The sequence below is a fragment of the Saccopteryx leptura genome, chromosome 2 (assembly GCF_036850995.1).
Source record: "Saccopteryx leptura isolate mSacLep1 chromosome 2, mSacLep1_pri_phased_curated, whole genome shotgun sequence".
Classification (NCBI taxonomy): Eukaryota; Metazoa; Chordata; class Mammalia; order Chiroptera; family Emballonuridae; genus Saccopteryx; species Saccopteryx leptura.
The window spans coordinates 227,302,624-227,315,499 of NC_089504.1; positions in this window are offsets into that span (position 1 = coordinate 227,302,624).

Genomic DNA, 12,876 nt, shown 5'->3' on the forward strand with positions numbered 1-12,876 from the left:
ATTCTGCCACTGAAATCTTCCACAAGGAGATTCCATCTTCTCCATCACTGGTTCTCCTCCATTTAGGGTCTTTTCATCTCATCATCTGGACAGTCCCTATTGTTTGCCTAACTCAAGTTTTACTCCTTTCACACCTTAAGATGCCACATCTTTCCTGTCTATCTTATTGGTTAGAAACCCAAAGATTCAAGTTGGACTGCTTGGGTTGTAATATCAACTCGACTGTTGATTAAACCCATGATTTGGGACATTGTATTTCGCCTCATTAATTCTTGTATCTTTTATCTGCAAAACGAAGATAATTATATTATCTTTCCTGTAATGTGGTGAGGATGTAATGAGTGGATGTTTGTAAAGCGTAAAGGAATGGCCAGATACAGAGTAAATAATAGACATTAACTGTAACTATTAGTATTACCTTAATACTTTTATCTCCTTATAATAAATGTTTGTTTCATTTCTTAGCAATACCTCCTCATCCTTTAAGGCTTAACATATAAAAACTACTCTTATATTATGGTTTAGGGGGGGAAAATGCCAGTCTGGGCTCGACTATATTCTTTCCACGTTTTATTTTTTCCACAACTACCCTGATTACATAATGTCATGTTTGCTTGTCTTTCTCTCCTGCTCAATAGAGAGCTCCTTCATAGAAATCTCAAATGGGGTGGTGAACTCACAGTGCTTTATACAGATGATGTATTATAGAATTGCACACCTGAAACCTGTATAATTGCATTAACTAACGTCATCCCAGTAAAGTCAATAAAAAATTTAAAAAATCTAGATTTACTCAACTTACTGCACCTCCATTGAAACTCATTACCATCCTGGCTGGCTGGCTCAGTGGTAAAGTGTCAGCCTGGTGTGTGGAAGTCCTGGGTTTGATTCCCGGTTAGGGCCCACAAGAGACGTGACTGTCTTCTTCTCCACTCCTTTCTCTTCTCTCTCTCTATCTCTCTCTCTCTCTTTTCTCCTCTCATAGCCATGGCCTGGATAGTTTGAGCAAGTTGGCCCCGGGCACTGAGGTTGTCTCCATGGCCTTGCCTCAGGAGCTGAAATAGCTCAGTTGCAGAGCAATGGAGCAGTGGCCCCAAATTGGTAGAGAATTGCCCAGTAGGGGACTTGCCAAGTGGTTCCCTGTTGGGAGTCTGTCTGTTTGCCTTCCTGCCTCTCATTTGATTAAAAAAACCTCATTATCGACTCAGACAGTCAGACAATGAACTATGTTACATATTTCCTTGATGGCTGTATTACTACATGGCTATGAAGCTTGATATGTTCCCATTATAAGTTGTATTTATTTTCTGCTATATTTTCATGGTGAAATTATAACAAATAATTTGCTAAAAATTTTTAAACAGCTCATAAGGAATGCCAGTTTGTTTCCTAGGCAGACAGCCAATGCGCAATGCAAGTACAATGAATTATTAGAACACCCCTCATCCCAATTTGTACTATATGAAAAAGCCCAAACTCAATTTCTCTCCACCAATCTATTCCAAGGCTCTCTTTAGAGATCTTAGGACAGCACTATCTAATAAGCAAAGAAGTGAAAAATTACTAAGCCATCATAACTGCCTTTTTAGTATATAAATATAATGTTATAATTGTTTAATAGTTATGCACACATATACACACACATATACAAAAACACATGAGAGAAAGAGAGAGAGTTTGTGTGTATACTATTGGTTTTGTTTATTTGGAGAACCCTGATGGATACAGTCCTTCCAATTTTCGAACAGTCCTTCCAGTTTTCTATAGATAAGAGATTTTCAACTTGTGTGCTGCCAGAATTTATAAAACAGACAACACCAAAACAAACAAACAAACATAAAACACCTGAGTACTTAGGAGCACTGACTTATTTTCCCTTAGATTGTCAAATATAAAAATGACAACAGCCAACACAACAATAGCCATTTAGTGTGAATAAATCAAAATTATACTTATTTTTTGGTCAAATCAACATATTATTATTTATTGGTGTGCTGCAGAATTCTAGTAATTAGTTTATATGTGCCATGAGATGAAAAAGGTTGAAAATCACTGCCATAAATGATGAAAATTCTCCTAAATCAAATCAAATCACCACTTAGCACTTAGGGTTCTGACATCTGACATGTTTAGAACTCTAACTTTATTCCCTGGGTCTGTGAGGGACAGGATATGAATTACTCATAGCCTCATACTGGCAGAGTAGGTGCACAGATGTGGTGAGGAGAAAGGAAAAAGAGAAGGAAAAAATTAAGGGACAGATCTGGACTGGACGTGGAGTGTCAAGGGGACAGGTTCACAAAGAGTGGCAGAGAGCTCTAGAACCATGTGAGTAAGATCCTAAGAGTAGACATGGCCAGGTGATGGGCTGAGACCCAAAAGAAATAGATGAGAAGTCAGCAAACATACTCACCATTATAAAAATGATGCTCCCGCTTCTGGTTGATCTAAGTGTGCTGTAGAAAACATGGCAAAGAAGGATCTGCCTTATTCTCATCTGGAAATCTCTTTATAGATCAATGGAACAGAACAGAGAACCCAGAAATAAACCCACAGCTCTATAGACAACTGATATTTGACAAAGGAAGTAAGAGCATACAATGGAGTAAAGACAACCTCTTTAACAAATGGTGTTGGGAAAACTGGACAACTTCCTGCAAAAAAATGAAAGTAGATCACCAAATTACACCACTCACAAAAATAAACTCAAAATGGAAATCTCTTTAAATCAGACTGCAGGCAAGTGGAAAACACATAAACTCTCATGTCTGCTTACCCACGTTCAAATCCAACTGAGTACCTAACAGCCGTGATGCCTTTGAGTGTGTTACTACTTAAGCTCTGTAAGCCATCTGTGAAATGAGGATAATAATAGTATTACCTGACAGGATGATTGTATTAAATGAATTAAGACAGCTCAAGTTCATACTACATGATAAGTTTGGATAAACACTCTTCCTACTATTATTATTGCCAAGTTGAGAGATGTGTCTGTCCCAGGGAGTTGGTTGAAGTGGTTAACCTTTAAAGAGAGGTTGGTTTTGAATGTTGTGGACACACTATGATGCTTACTCTAAAATTTCTTCTTACTGAGAATGTCAGAAGCAGTCATGTATAATTAGTGAATCAAAATAATCTTTGGAAATACAGGTGGGATATTACCTCATGTTGTGGGATGAGTTTATGGGAATCTGAACCAGAGTCAGATAAAAGCCCAGGCTCTGAGGAAGAAATTACCTCTAATAGGCACCAAGCTGATTAAAGGAACACTGAATTAACACATGCTGGCATGAAGCAGGATGTCCCCTGCTGGAATCAAGGGAACAGGACAATGTTTGGGGGACCCAGATACCACTAGAGAGGTAAACGTTGCAGGCTTTTCCAGCCCCACCTCTGAGGATTTGTCAAATTACTGTGCAGAGTGATGTTTGAGCTCAGGCAACTTTTATTATGCAACTGAATTGGCTTTGGAAAACAACTGTGTCTACTCAGTCATTACAATCAAGTGTCTATGGGAACAACATATAGTATTACTGAGAATAAGAAATCATTGCTCATTTAGAAGGTCCAATCAACACAAAAGAAGCATAACAGATAGGACAGAGAGTAAGCTACAGTCATGACAGACCAGGCTTCTGCAGCAGCTTTGCCCTGTGTATCGTAACCTCCGTGGTGTAAGTCACCACTCATATTTTGGCCGTGGAGATGAGGACTTTGGAAGACAAGGGAAAGATAGTATTCTGGCTTCTGTCTGGTCATGAAGAGTATATGTCTTCAGTAATCAATTCAACACCCATTAACAAGATATAAAAATTTTGCATTCATTGAGTTAATACCCTCTTTGTTCCATCACTAGGAACTGTTTTGACATTTGTAGACATTTGTCTATCTTTAAAGAGACATTTTCTTTCCTGAATGATTTCAGTGTGACTCGTTCCGTATTTAAGTGCAAAATAAATTTCAATTTTGATACCTTACAAATCACAATAAAATCTTCCAGGCTGCTTAATCCCCACTTTGGATATATCACATAAAAGAAAGTTTGTATGAGAAAGAAAAAACAAATGCATGAGGTACCTTGTACCTGAGATGAGGTATGACAGAGTAATTCGAAGGACAGAATTCTTCTGGAGGGTCCTTTTACAGTTCCTTCACAGTTATAATCTTTCTAATGAGGAAATTTGGTTGCTATTGATAGTATTTTTTTATGCTGAGTGGTAGGACCCTATCAGGTGATTTATTTAAAACCAAAAAAGCAAATACATAACTAGCTTTGGGGCAGCATAGATACTAGTGAAAACTAAGTCTGAGCCCTGGCCAGTTGGTTCAGAGGTAGGGCATCAGCCCACCATATGGGTGTCCCAGGTTTGATTCCTGGTCAGGGCACACAGGAGAAGTGCCCATCTGCTTCTCTACCACTCTCCCTTCCACTTCTCTCTCTCTCTCTCTCCTTTCCATGGCCATGGCTCAAATGGTTGAAGCAAGTTGGCTCAGGGCACTGAGGATGGCTCCATGGCCTCAGCCTCAGGCACTAAAATATTTATAGCTCAGTTGCTGTGCAATGGAGCAGTGGCCTCATATGGGCAGAGCACTGCCCCCTAGTGAGCTTGCCAGGTGGATCCCAGTTGGGGCACATATGTGAGCCTGTCTCTCTGCCTCTTGGTCTCTCACTTAATAAAAAAAAGAAAAGAAAACTAAGTCTGCAGAAATTAAAGCAAGTCAGTCCAAGCAAACGTCAAAAAAGTTGATTTTGCAACATGTAGTGCAATTCTCAGTTATTTATCTGCTTTTATTTTTCTTTAATATTTTTGATGCATTAAATATTCAGCGTCTGCCCCCCCCCCCCAAATCTATATTTATGAGAGACTTGTATGAAGAAATAGCAATGCCATTTCAATAAAGATTTAGCAGCCAAAAATATCAGGATTATGGCATTATATACAACCTATTTGACCTATTTGATTGTACTAATTCTTCAAATTAGAAAGCCAGTTTTACATCAACTCACTTGGCTTTGTGGTTACACTTGTGCCGTGACTTTTTAACATTTGCATGACCATGACCCCGGCATTCAGTTTATATCTTTCATAATGACTGGGCAAGGCACAGTTTTCTCTTTGTATTTTTACACTGAATCTAGCAATGATTTCTAAGTATTATGATTCTTTTGTGTTGATTGAACCTTCTAGATGAGCAATGATTTCTTATTTTCAGTAATAATATGTGTTGTTCCCATAGACACCTGATTGTAATGACTGGTTAGACAGTGGCTTTGCAAAGCTAATTTAAATGATGTAGCTGATATAACAATGCTTTAACTCTTAACAGAAACTTGCCCTTTTGTCCCTTGTGGAAATACCGGTAGATAGTCTATGGTGACTTTAGCTGTGACTGTGTCTCTGGAGTTATTTTTTTTCAATGTTTATTTCACAGAGTAACACAGTGAAAACATCACGCATTGTTTACAGTTATGCTCACATCTTGTATACTATTTTCATTGTTTACTGAATCTCATTCTCCCTCATCCATAAAATAAGGGAATAACCAAGGTATTTTTACAACCTATAATCCTGTTTTTGCCATTACTACTAAGCTGAGATTCTTTAAAATATAAAGCCAAATGCCTTAAAATAATCAGTCATTTTGGATTAAGATAAATGGGTAAGAATTCATATTCCTACTATAAATTATTATAGTATATATAATTTTATAATTTTTATTTGACCTTAAATATATCTTAAATGTTAATTATCTATCTTTGTCAGTTGTCTGATTATCAGATAGGTAGCCTATAAAGTCTGTAAAGAAAATGCTATAATTTTCCAGCTGAACGCATGTCTCCAGCTTGATATGATGTATGAGCCATAAAAAATACTGCTCCTCAGTGTTTGCTGAAGAATCCAGTGAGTATTTAAATTCATAACTTGCAAATACTTGGAGTAATAAAGTTTTATTTTCAAGATGTTTACATTCCCTTTATGAATTGATACTTGTGACTAAAAATAAAACAAGTAGATATATGCTTTTAGATGAGTCTGAGTTACGTAGTGTTTAGAAATTAGTCTTGCTGGCTTCAGCTTTAATCACCTAGGATCAATTTTATTTGAATTAAAAAAAAATCCACCATTTAAGAATGACTAATGTGCAATAACATAGAGAAATCTGAAGAACGTTATGCTAAATAAAATAAGCCAGGCACAGAAAAGCAAATACTTCATAATATCACGTCGATGTGGAATTGAAAAACTTCAAACCCATCGTGACAGAGATCAGAAGAGTGACCAGGGCCCAGGAGGTTGCAGGAAACAGGAAGACAACAGGCAAAGGGTATAAATTTTAATTGTGAGACAAATAAGTCCTGTCTGAAGACTTAATGTAGAGCATAATGAATATGATTACTAATAACATATTGCATACTTGAAACTTATTAAGAGAGTAAAACCTTAAGTGTTTTGACCATAAAAAGGTGAGGTGATGACTACATTAGCTAGCTCAATTATAGCAATCATTTGCAACATGGGAATATTAAAATATTGTATTTTATACCTTAGATATATGTAATGGTTATATGTCAATCATATTTCAATAAAGCTAGAAAAAATTCCCCATTTAAATATGCAGTTTCACACTCCACACTCCATTTTCACCATATTACATGTACATATGTATATGGAAGGGAAACCGAAGGGCTCCCCCTTCATAAAACTCATGAAGTTTTTATTCCCTCTATCACAAGGCATTGGTGGTCAAGAATATGATTGGTCTCACCAAGTTTATTTGTCTCATGCTTTTCTTCATTCTATCTGCTTTTGTCTTATCACCCTTTACCACATTTCTCATTCTTTCCTCTAACATTTCAAATAAACATGTCCTTTTACTGAAACAAAACAAAAGCCTCCCTTTCCAGCATCTGCCTCCTTAAATTCTTCCTACAGTATGCTGTATCTCTAAATTGATGGAAAATGATACACAGAATCAACTTCAACAGTTTGACAAAATAGAGTAGAAACTACAAGTGCCAAAAATACCTCCCTTTCTTATAACAATCAAGCATGTATTTGCATTTGGAATAACTGCCTATGTGTGTTTATATAGTTGATTTTGAAGTATGTGAGGGACATCCCCAGCAAGCAATTTGCCTGTGGAATTTGTATTAACCTTCATCAGTATCACTATTAGCAGGGATACATTCAATCTTAGATGGCTGAAAGGTTTTTGAGAATTAAGTCTAAAAGCAGGCAAAACAGAAAAGAAAGTGCTTTTTATACACGTTGATAATGTACCAAGTCGAATGCTTCAACTTGAGTGTTTATCAGCCAGTGTCACTGAAATTGTGACTTCTGTTTCTCTTCAAGTCCCTGAAGGAAGAGAACTGAGCCTTCTGAAATCAAAATGAAAAGTGCAGAGAAAATAGAAGAGGGCTTTGCTAGATTGCTTTTACTCTTCTATACGAACATTGGGAAACCGTCAATAACAGAAGGAAGGAGTGAATGCATTTCTCAAACATAACTGATTGCTCACCAGGAATTAATCACAACATTCACCTTTCATCTAGTGTTTAAAAACCAGCTTCTGGTAAGCTTCATAAATCCTGTTTCCACAAGCAGTGTTCTTACAGAACTGCAAAGTACCCTGGCTAGGGCTTGACATTTGTATACATTTGTAGACCTATGAAAAATCTTGTATCTTTGTTAGTCTTTATTTGCTGCTTTGCTGTTGCTTTTATTTTTACTGAAATTACTTTATTGAAGTATGGTCAAAATACAAAAAGCTACCCATGTTTAATGTACAGGCAACTTGTGAGTTTGGAGATAAGTGTACATTCATGGACCCATTGCAAAATCTGTGCCATAAACATATTCATCACCTTTAACGGTTCCCCCGTCATCCTCCTTATGATGCTGCTGCTGATGATGGTGACATTTAATATACGATCCAGCCTCTTAGCAAAATTTTAGGTGAACCAATACAACATTGGTAACTACAGCACTATGCCAGGCAGAACTCCAGGGTTTATCCGTATTTCACAGCTAAAACTTTGTGCCCTCTGACTGCTACTTCCCCCTCCTCCCAAGCCCTGAAAACCACTTTCTACTCTGTTTCGGTGAGTTTGAGTTGACCAGGTTCGCTGTTTCAGTGTACCATGCAGTATGTGCCCTTCTGTGTCTGGCTCATTTTGCTGAGTCCAGTGTCCTCCAGGTTCATCCAGGTCGTCACAACTGGCGAGAATGCCTTCTTTTAAAGGCTGAATAACATTCCATTTTTTTTCATATGCTACCTTTTCTTAACCCATCCATCAGCTAGTGGAGATGCAAGTTGCTCCTATGTCATGCTCATTGCTAATAATGCTCAAGAAGTCTGGAGAGAAGATGTGGCTGTTTTTATTTTGAGCGAAAGGTCCTGCACCTGTCTGAATTCCCACCAACAGTGCACGAGGCTTCCCTTTTCTCCACATCTTCACCAGCACTCGCTTGTTGATTTATGGCTGAAAGCCATGCTGACAGGTGTGAGGTGATTTCACATCAATTTTTGTCCTCAACTCTCCTTCAGTGCTTGAGGTGTGCAATTTCATCTTATAAAAAGTTTCCAGAAATCTAAGATTTCTTCTGTGGACATCGAGTGACCTATGACCCTGTGACTGAACTACAGTTTAATAAAGATTTTGTTTCACTTGAAAATTTCGGAGATAAAGATTAAGCCAGAAGACGTGCAATGAGCTGCTTTAATAACTCTCACATGGGTAATCTCCAGCACAAAGGTGTTCAATGTACGAGTCTTGTATCATCAGTGGATCACCGAATCTATTTATTGATGATGTTTAGTACTTCTTCCAATGGGAAGTAATAGAATAGAATGAAATGCGATGGGATAGGATGAGATGGGATGGAAATGTTCAGTTTCGTGAAAGCTTGATGAGAGAGAAGAAGAGGGAGAGGGACAGAGAGGCAGGCTCTAAAGTGAAATGTGTGTCCAGTATGGGTCTGGTCCCATGAATGGGACCTCTGTTCTACAAGACCTTCCCCAGGCACCCACCGCCCTGACTGAATGGGGACAGTTCTGTGTTGAGGTGGTGTAGATATTCTGCTAGCTAGCTGAACTGTCCTGGATACAGTTTTGAGGCTCATGTACAACAAAGGAGAAATAATACAGTTCCTACAGAGAATCTGTTTTGACCTGACAGCACTTAGGAACACCTTTCTTCTTGAGCTGCAGAGAGCCTATTGTTTCTAATGTCCTTAAATACACATGGGTTTCCTTTTTTCTGCCACTTTGTCTTAAATGGCCATGTAAGTGGCTTGAGAGCAAGAACTGCCTTTTCATCTTTGTAAACCCAAGGCTAACACCATGACTGTTCATACAACTGACATTCAGTAAATGGTTGTTAACTGTCCATCCAAGAAATCTCCATGTTTTAGAACAATTAAAACAAGTAAAAATAACAGTGGGAAGGACCTAACATTGCTCTACTGCCTTTCATTAGATAAGGTTTTCTTATTAATATAATACCTTCTTTAATTCCTAGACAAATTCTGCCAAATATATATGATTTTATCCAACCATAAAAATAAAAAAATTTCAGGCTAGGAGGGAAGTCACCAAAAGTCAATATCTCATATAAGAGAGAAGTTACCCCATATAAGTAAATATATTTTAAAAGTTTTTCAAGACTAATGTGTAGAGGAGAGATTAACTCAAGTTGTCCTGATAACCCAGTTTAGCAGATACACAGACTCTCAGTCTCTCAATAAAATTTCTCCTTCCTTCCTCCCCTCCTTCCTTCTTTCCTTCTTTCCTTCTTTCCTTCTTTCCTTCTTTCCTTCTTTCCTTCCTTCCTTCCTTCCTTCCTTCCTTCCTTCCTTCCTTCCTTCCTTCCTTCCTTCCTTCCTTCCTCCCTCCCTCCCTTCCTTCTTCCCTCTCTTTCTCCCTCCCTTACTCTCTTTTTTTTTATTCCTTTGTCTCATCAGTTTAAAGAAACACTTTTTAAATATTTTTTATTGATTTTAAAGAGGAAGGGAGAGAGGTAGAGAGAAATAAGAACATCAATCTGTTCCTGTATATGCCTGACCGGGGATCAAACTGGCAACCTGTGTTTCAGGATGATGTTCTTATCAACTGAGCTATCTGGCCATGGTAAGAAAACATTAAAAAACAAAAGCAAAACAAACAAAAAAGCCCCCACAAAAACAAAACACTTCTATTCTTACTAGAACTCAGGTCAAGTTTCAGTAAAGCTCATTTAATTGTATCAAATATAAAATGGTTTTACATGCAAAATGGTTGCTTGTGTAATAGATTTGAAAATATAAAGAATTAATAGCTATGCATACCCATTGAAATGCAGGGTGTCTTTGTTGAGGGGAACAGTAGATAAACTAGATAAATCCTACTAATTCTTGTGATAAAATGTGTACAAAATTGGCAGATTTTCCGGTTTTTAAAGGACCAGAAAGAATTTGCAATCAATGGACCACAGCTTCAGAGCAGCCTGGTACTATGAGCTTGAGCAACGTGGAATTTCTCATTACAGACTTTCAGTACTCTGTTTAAATATGCAGCAAAAGAATATTTGAGCATGACCTATGAAAGAACAAAATTAAAAAGTCCCATATTCTTAAATTTTTTTACTGGTGCTTTTAGCGTTCCCTCTCTAATTACGTGAAATCCAATCACTTAAGTCAATATCACAATAGTTAGAAATCTCCTTTTGTCTTCCACAAAAAAGCCTGCTCTTGGCCCTGGCTGGTCGGCTCAACGGTAGAGCGTTGGCCTGGCGTGCGGGGGACCCGGGTTCGATTCCCGGCCAGTGCACATAGGAGAAGCGCCCATTTGCTTCTCCACACCCCCCCTCCTTCCTCTCTGTCTCTCTCTTCCCCTCCCGCAGCCAAGGCTCCATTGGAGCAAAGATGGCCCGGGCACTGGGGATGGCTTTTTGGCCTCTGCCCCAGGCTCTGGAGTGGCTCTGGTCGCAACAGAGCAACGCCCCAGAGGGGCAGAGCATCGTCCCCTGGTGGGCAGAGCGTTGCCCCTGGTGGTGTGCTGGGTGAATCCCGATCGGGCGCATGCGGGAGTCTGTCTGACTGTCTCTCCCCGTTTCCAGCTTCAGAAAAATACAAAAAAAAAAAAAAAAAAAAAAAAAAAAAAGCCTGCTCTTCACTCAGAACACTTTTTTCTGCGCAGAGGCGTCAACACTCAGGTAGAACCCTCTTTGCATGCAACCCTGTCCCATTCTCCACCCTATTTTCTTTGTATCATCATTCCTCAATTTGTGCTCTGCTTGCTCCAGTAAATATTCTTAGATACTTTATCATGTGTACTGCTATATCCATGGAGAATATTGTCCAGCTTTCATTTTATCTTTTACTAGGCTTTACAAAATAATTTTGTAGAGATGCAATTTGCTTGTAGTGAGTGTCCTTTAACTTATTTATTTCTACTCCTTTCATAAGGTGATATGGTTAAAGGTAGAACTGAGTTTTCAGTACACCACTAACTAACTGTGTGATCTTTGGCAAATTTGCATCTCTGTATCTCAGATGTCTTATTAAAAAAAAAGAAGCAAAACAAAAAAGTATCAAACCAACACCCAGCCCAACTCTTTATGTTGTTTTACAAAAGATAAGAATATATCTCTATAACATGTACTGTTAAAAATAAAGCCTACAAAATTTGACTGCTGTTTTTTAAAAATAACATAAAAGTGAACAGAGTAATGATTTCCACTTTTTTTTGTATTTTTGTGTTTTTCTGAAATGAGAAGCAGGGAGGCAGAGAGACAGCCTGCGCTCAACTGGGATCTACCTGGCATGCCCCCTAGGGGGCGATGCTCTGCCCATCTGGGGCTGTTGTTCCATTGCAACCACAGCTATTCTAGTACATGAGGAAGAGGCCATGGAGCCATCTTCAGTGCCTGGCCCAGGGCCAACTTTGCTCCAGTGGAGCCTTGGCTGCAGAAGGGGAAGAGAAAGAGAAAGAGAAAGAAAGGAGAAAGGGTAGGGTAGAGAAGTAGATGTGCGCTTCTCCTGTGTGCCCTGGCTGGGAATCGAACAGGGAACTTTCACATGCCGGGCCAACGCTCTACCACTGAACCAGGCTGCCAGGGCCAATGATTTCCATTTTTAAAAATTTTTATTGATTGAATGATTTTTATTGATTGAAAAATTTTTATTGATTGAATGAGAGGAAGAGAGAGAGAAGCACTGACTTACTGTTCCACTTATTTATGCATTCACTGGTTGATTCTTGTACGTGGCCTGACTGGGGATCAAACTCTCAACTTTGACGTATCAGAGCGATGAGAACCAACTGAGCTTCCTGGCCAGGATGATTTTAATTTTCCTAAATTATTTTTATTTTTGTCTACAATAAAACTTTTTAAATGTTGTGGTCTTATTTTCAGCCAGCAACAAAAATCTACCCATAAAATTTGGTATTAACTGTGATATATTATTTAAAATATTTTTTATTCATTTGTACACAAGCATGTTTGAAACTGTCATTAATGGAAATGTCTGCTCTTCTGAGATGGACATTCATCTCATTTGGGAGGACTGCTACATCCCCATAAGGTTTCTACTACCCATAAGGAAGCACACCTTGTATGCTACAAAATGAGCTACAGGACAGGAACACTAAAGAACAGTAGGAAGACATTTTGTTGATAAAAACAACTTCTGAGGGATAGAAGGTATCAAGTTAGTTTCCTACATTTAATAAATAATTTATATCTGAGTTGCTCTCTTGACAAAAGAATGAATCACTTGGGAACATTTTATTAAATAATATTCTGAAAATAACAATCCCTACCTTGAGGGTTTCTTTTGGGTAAGTTGCCCAAGATTTGGAAAATAGGATATGGTCTACAAACGATAAAATATT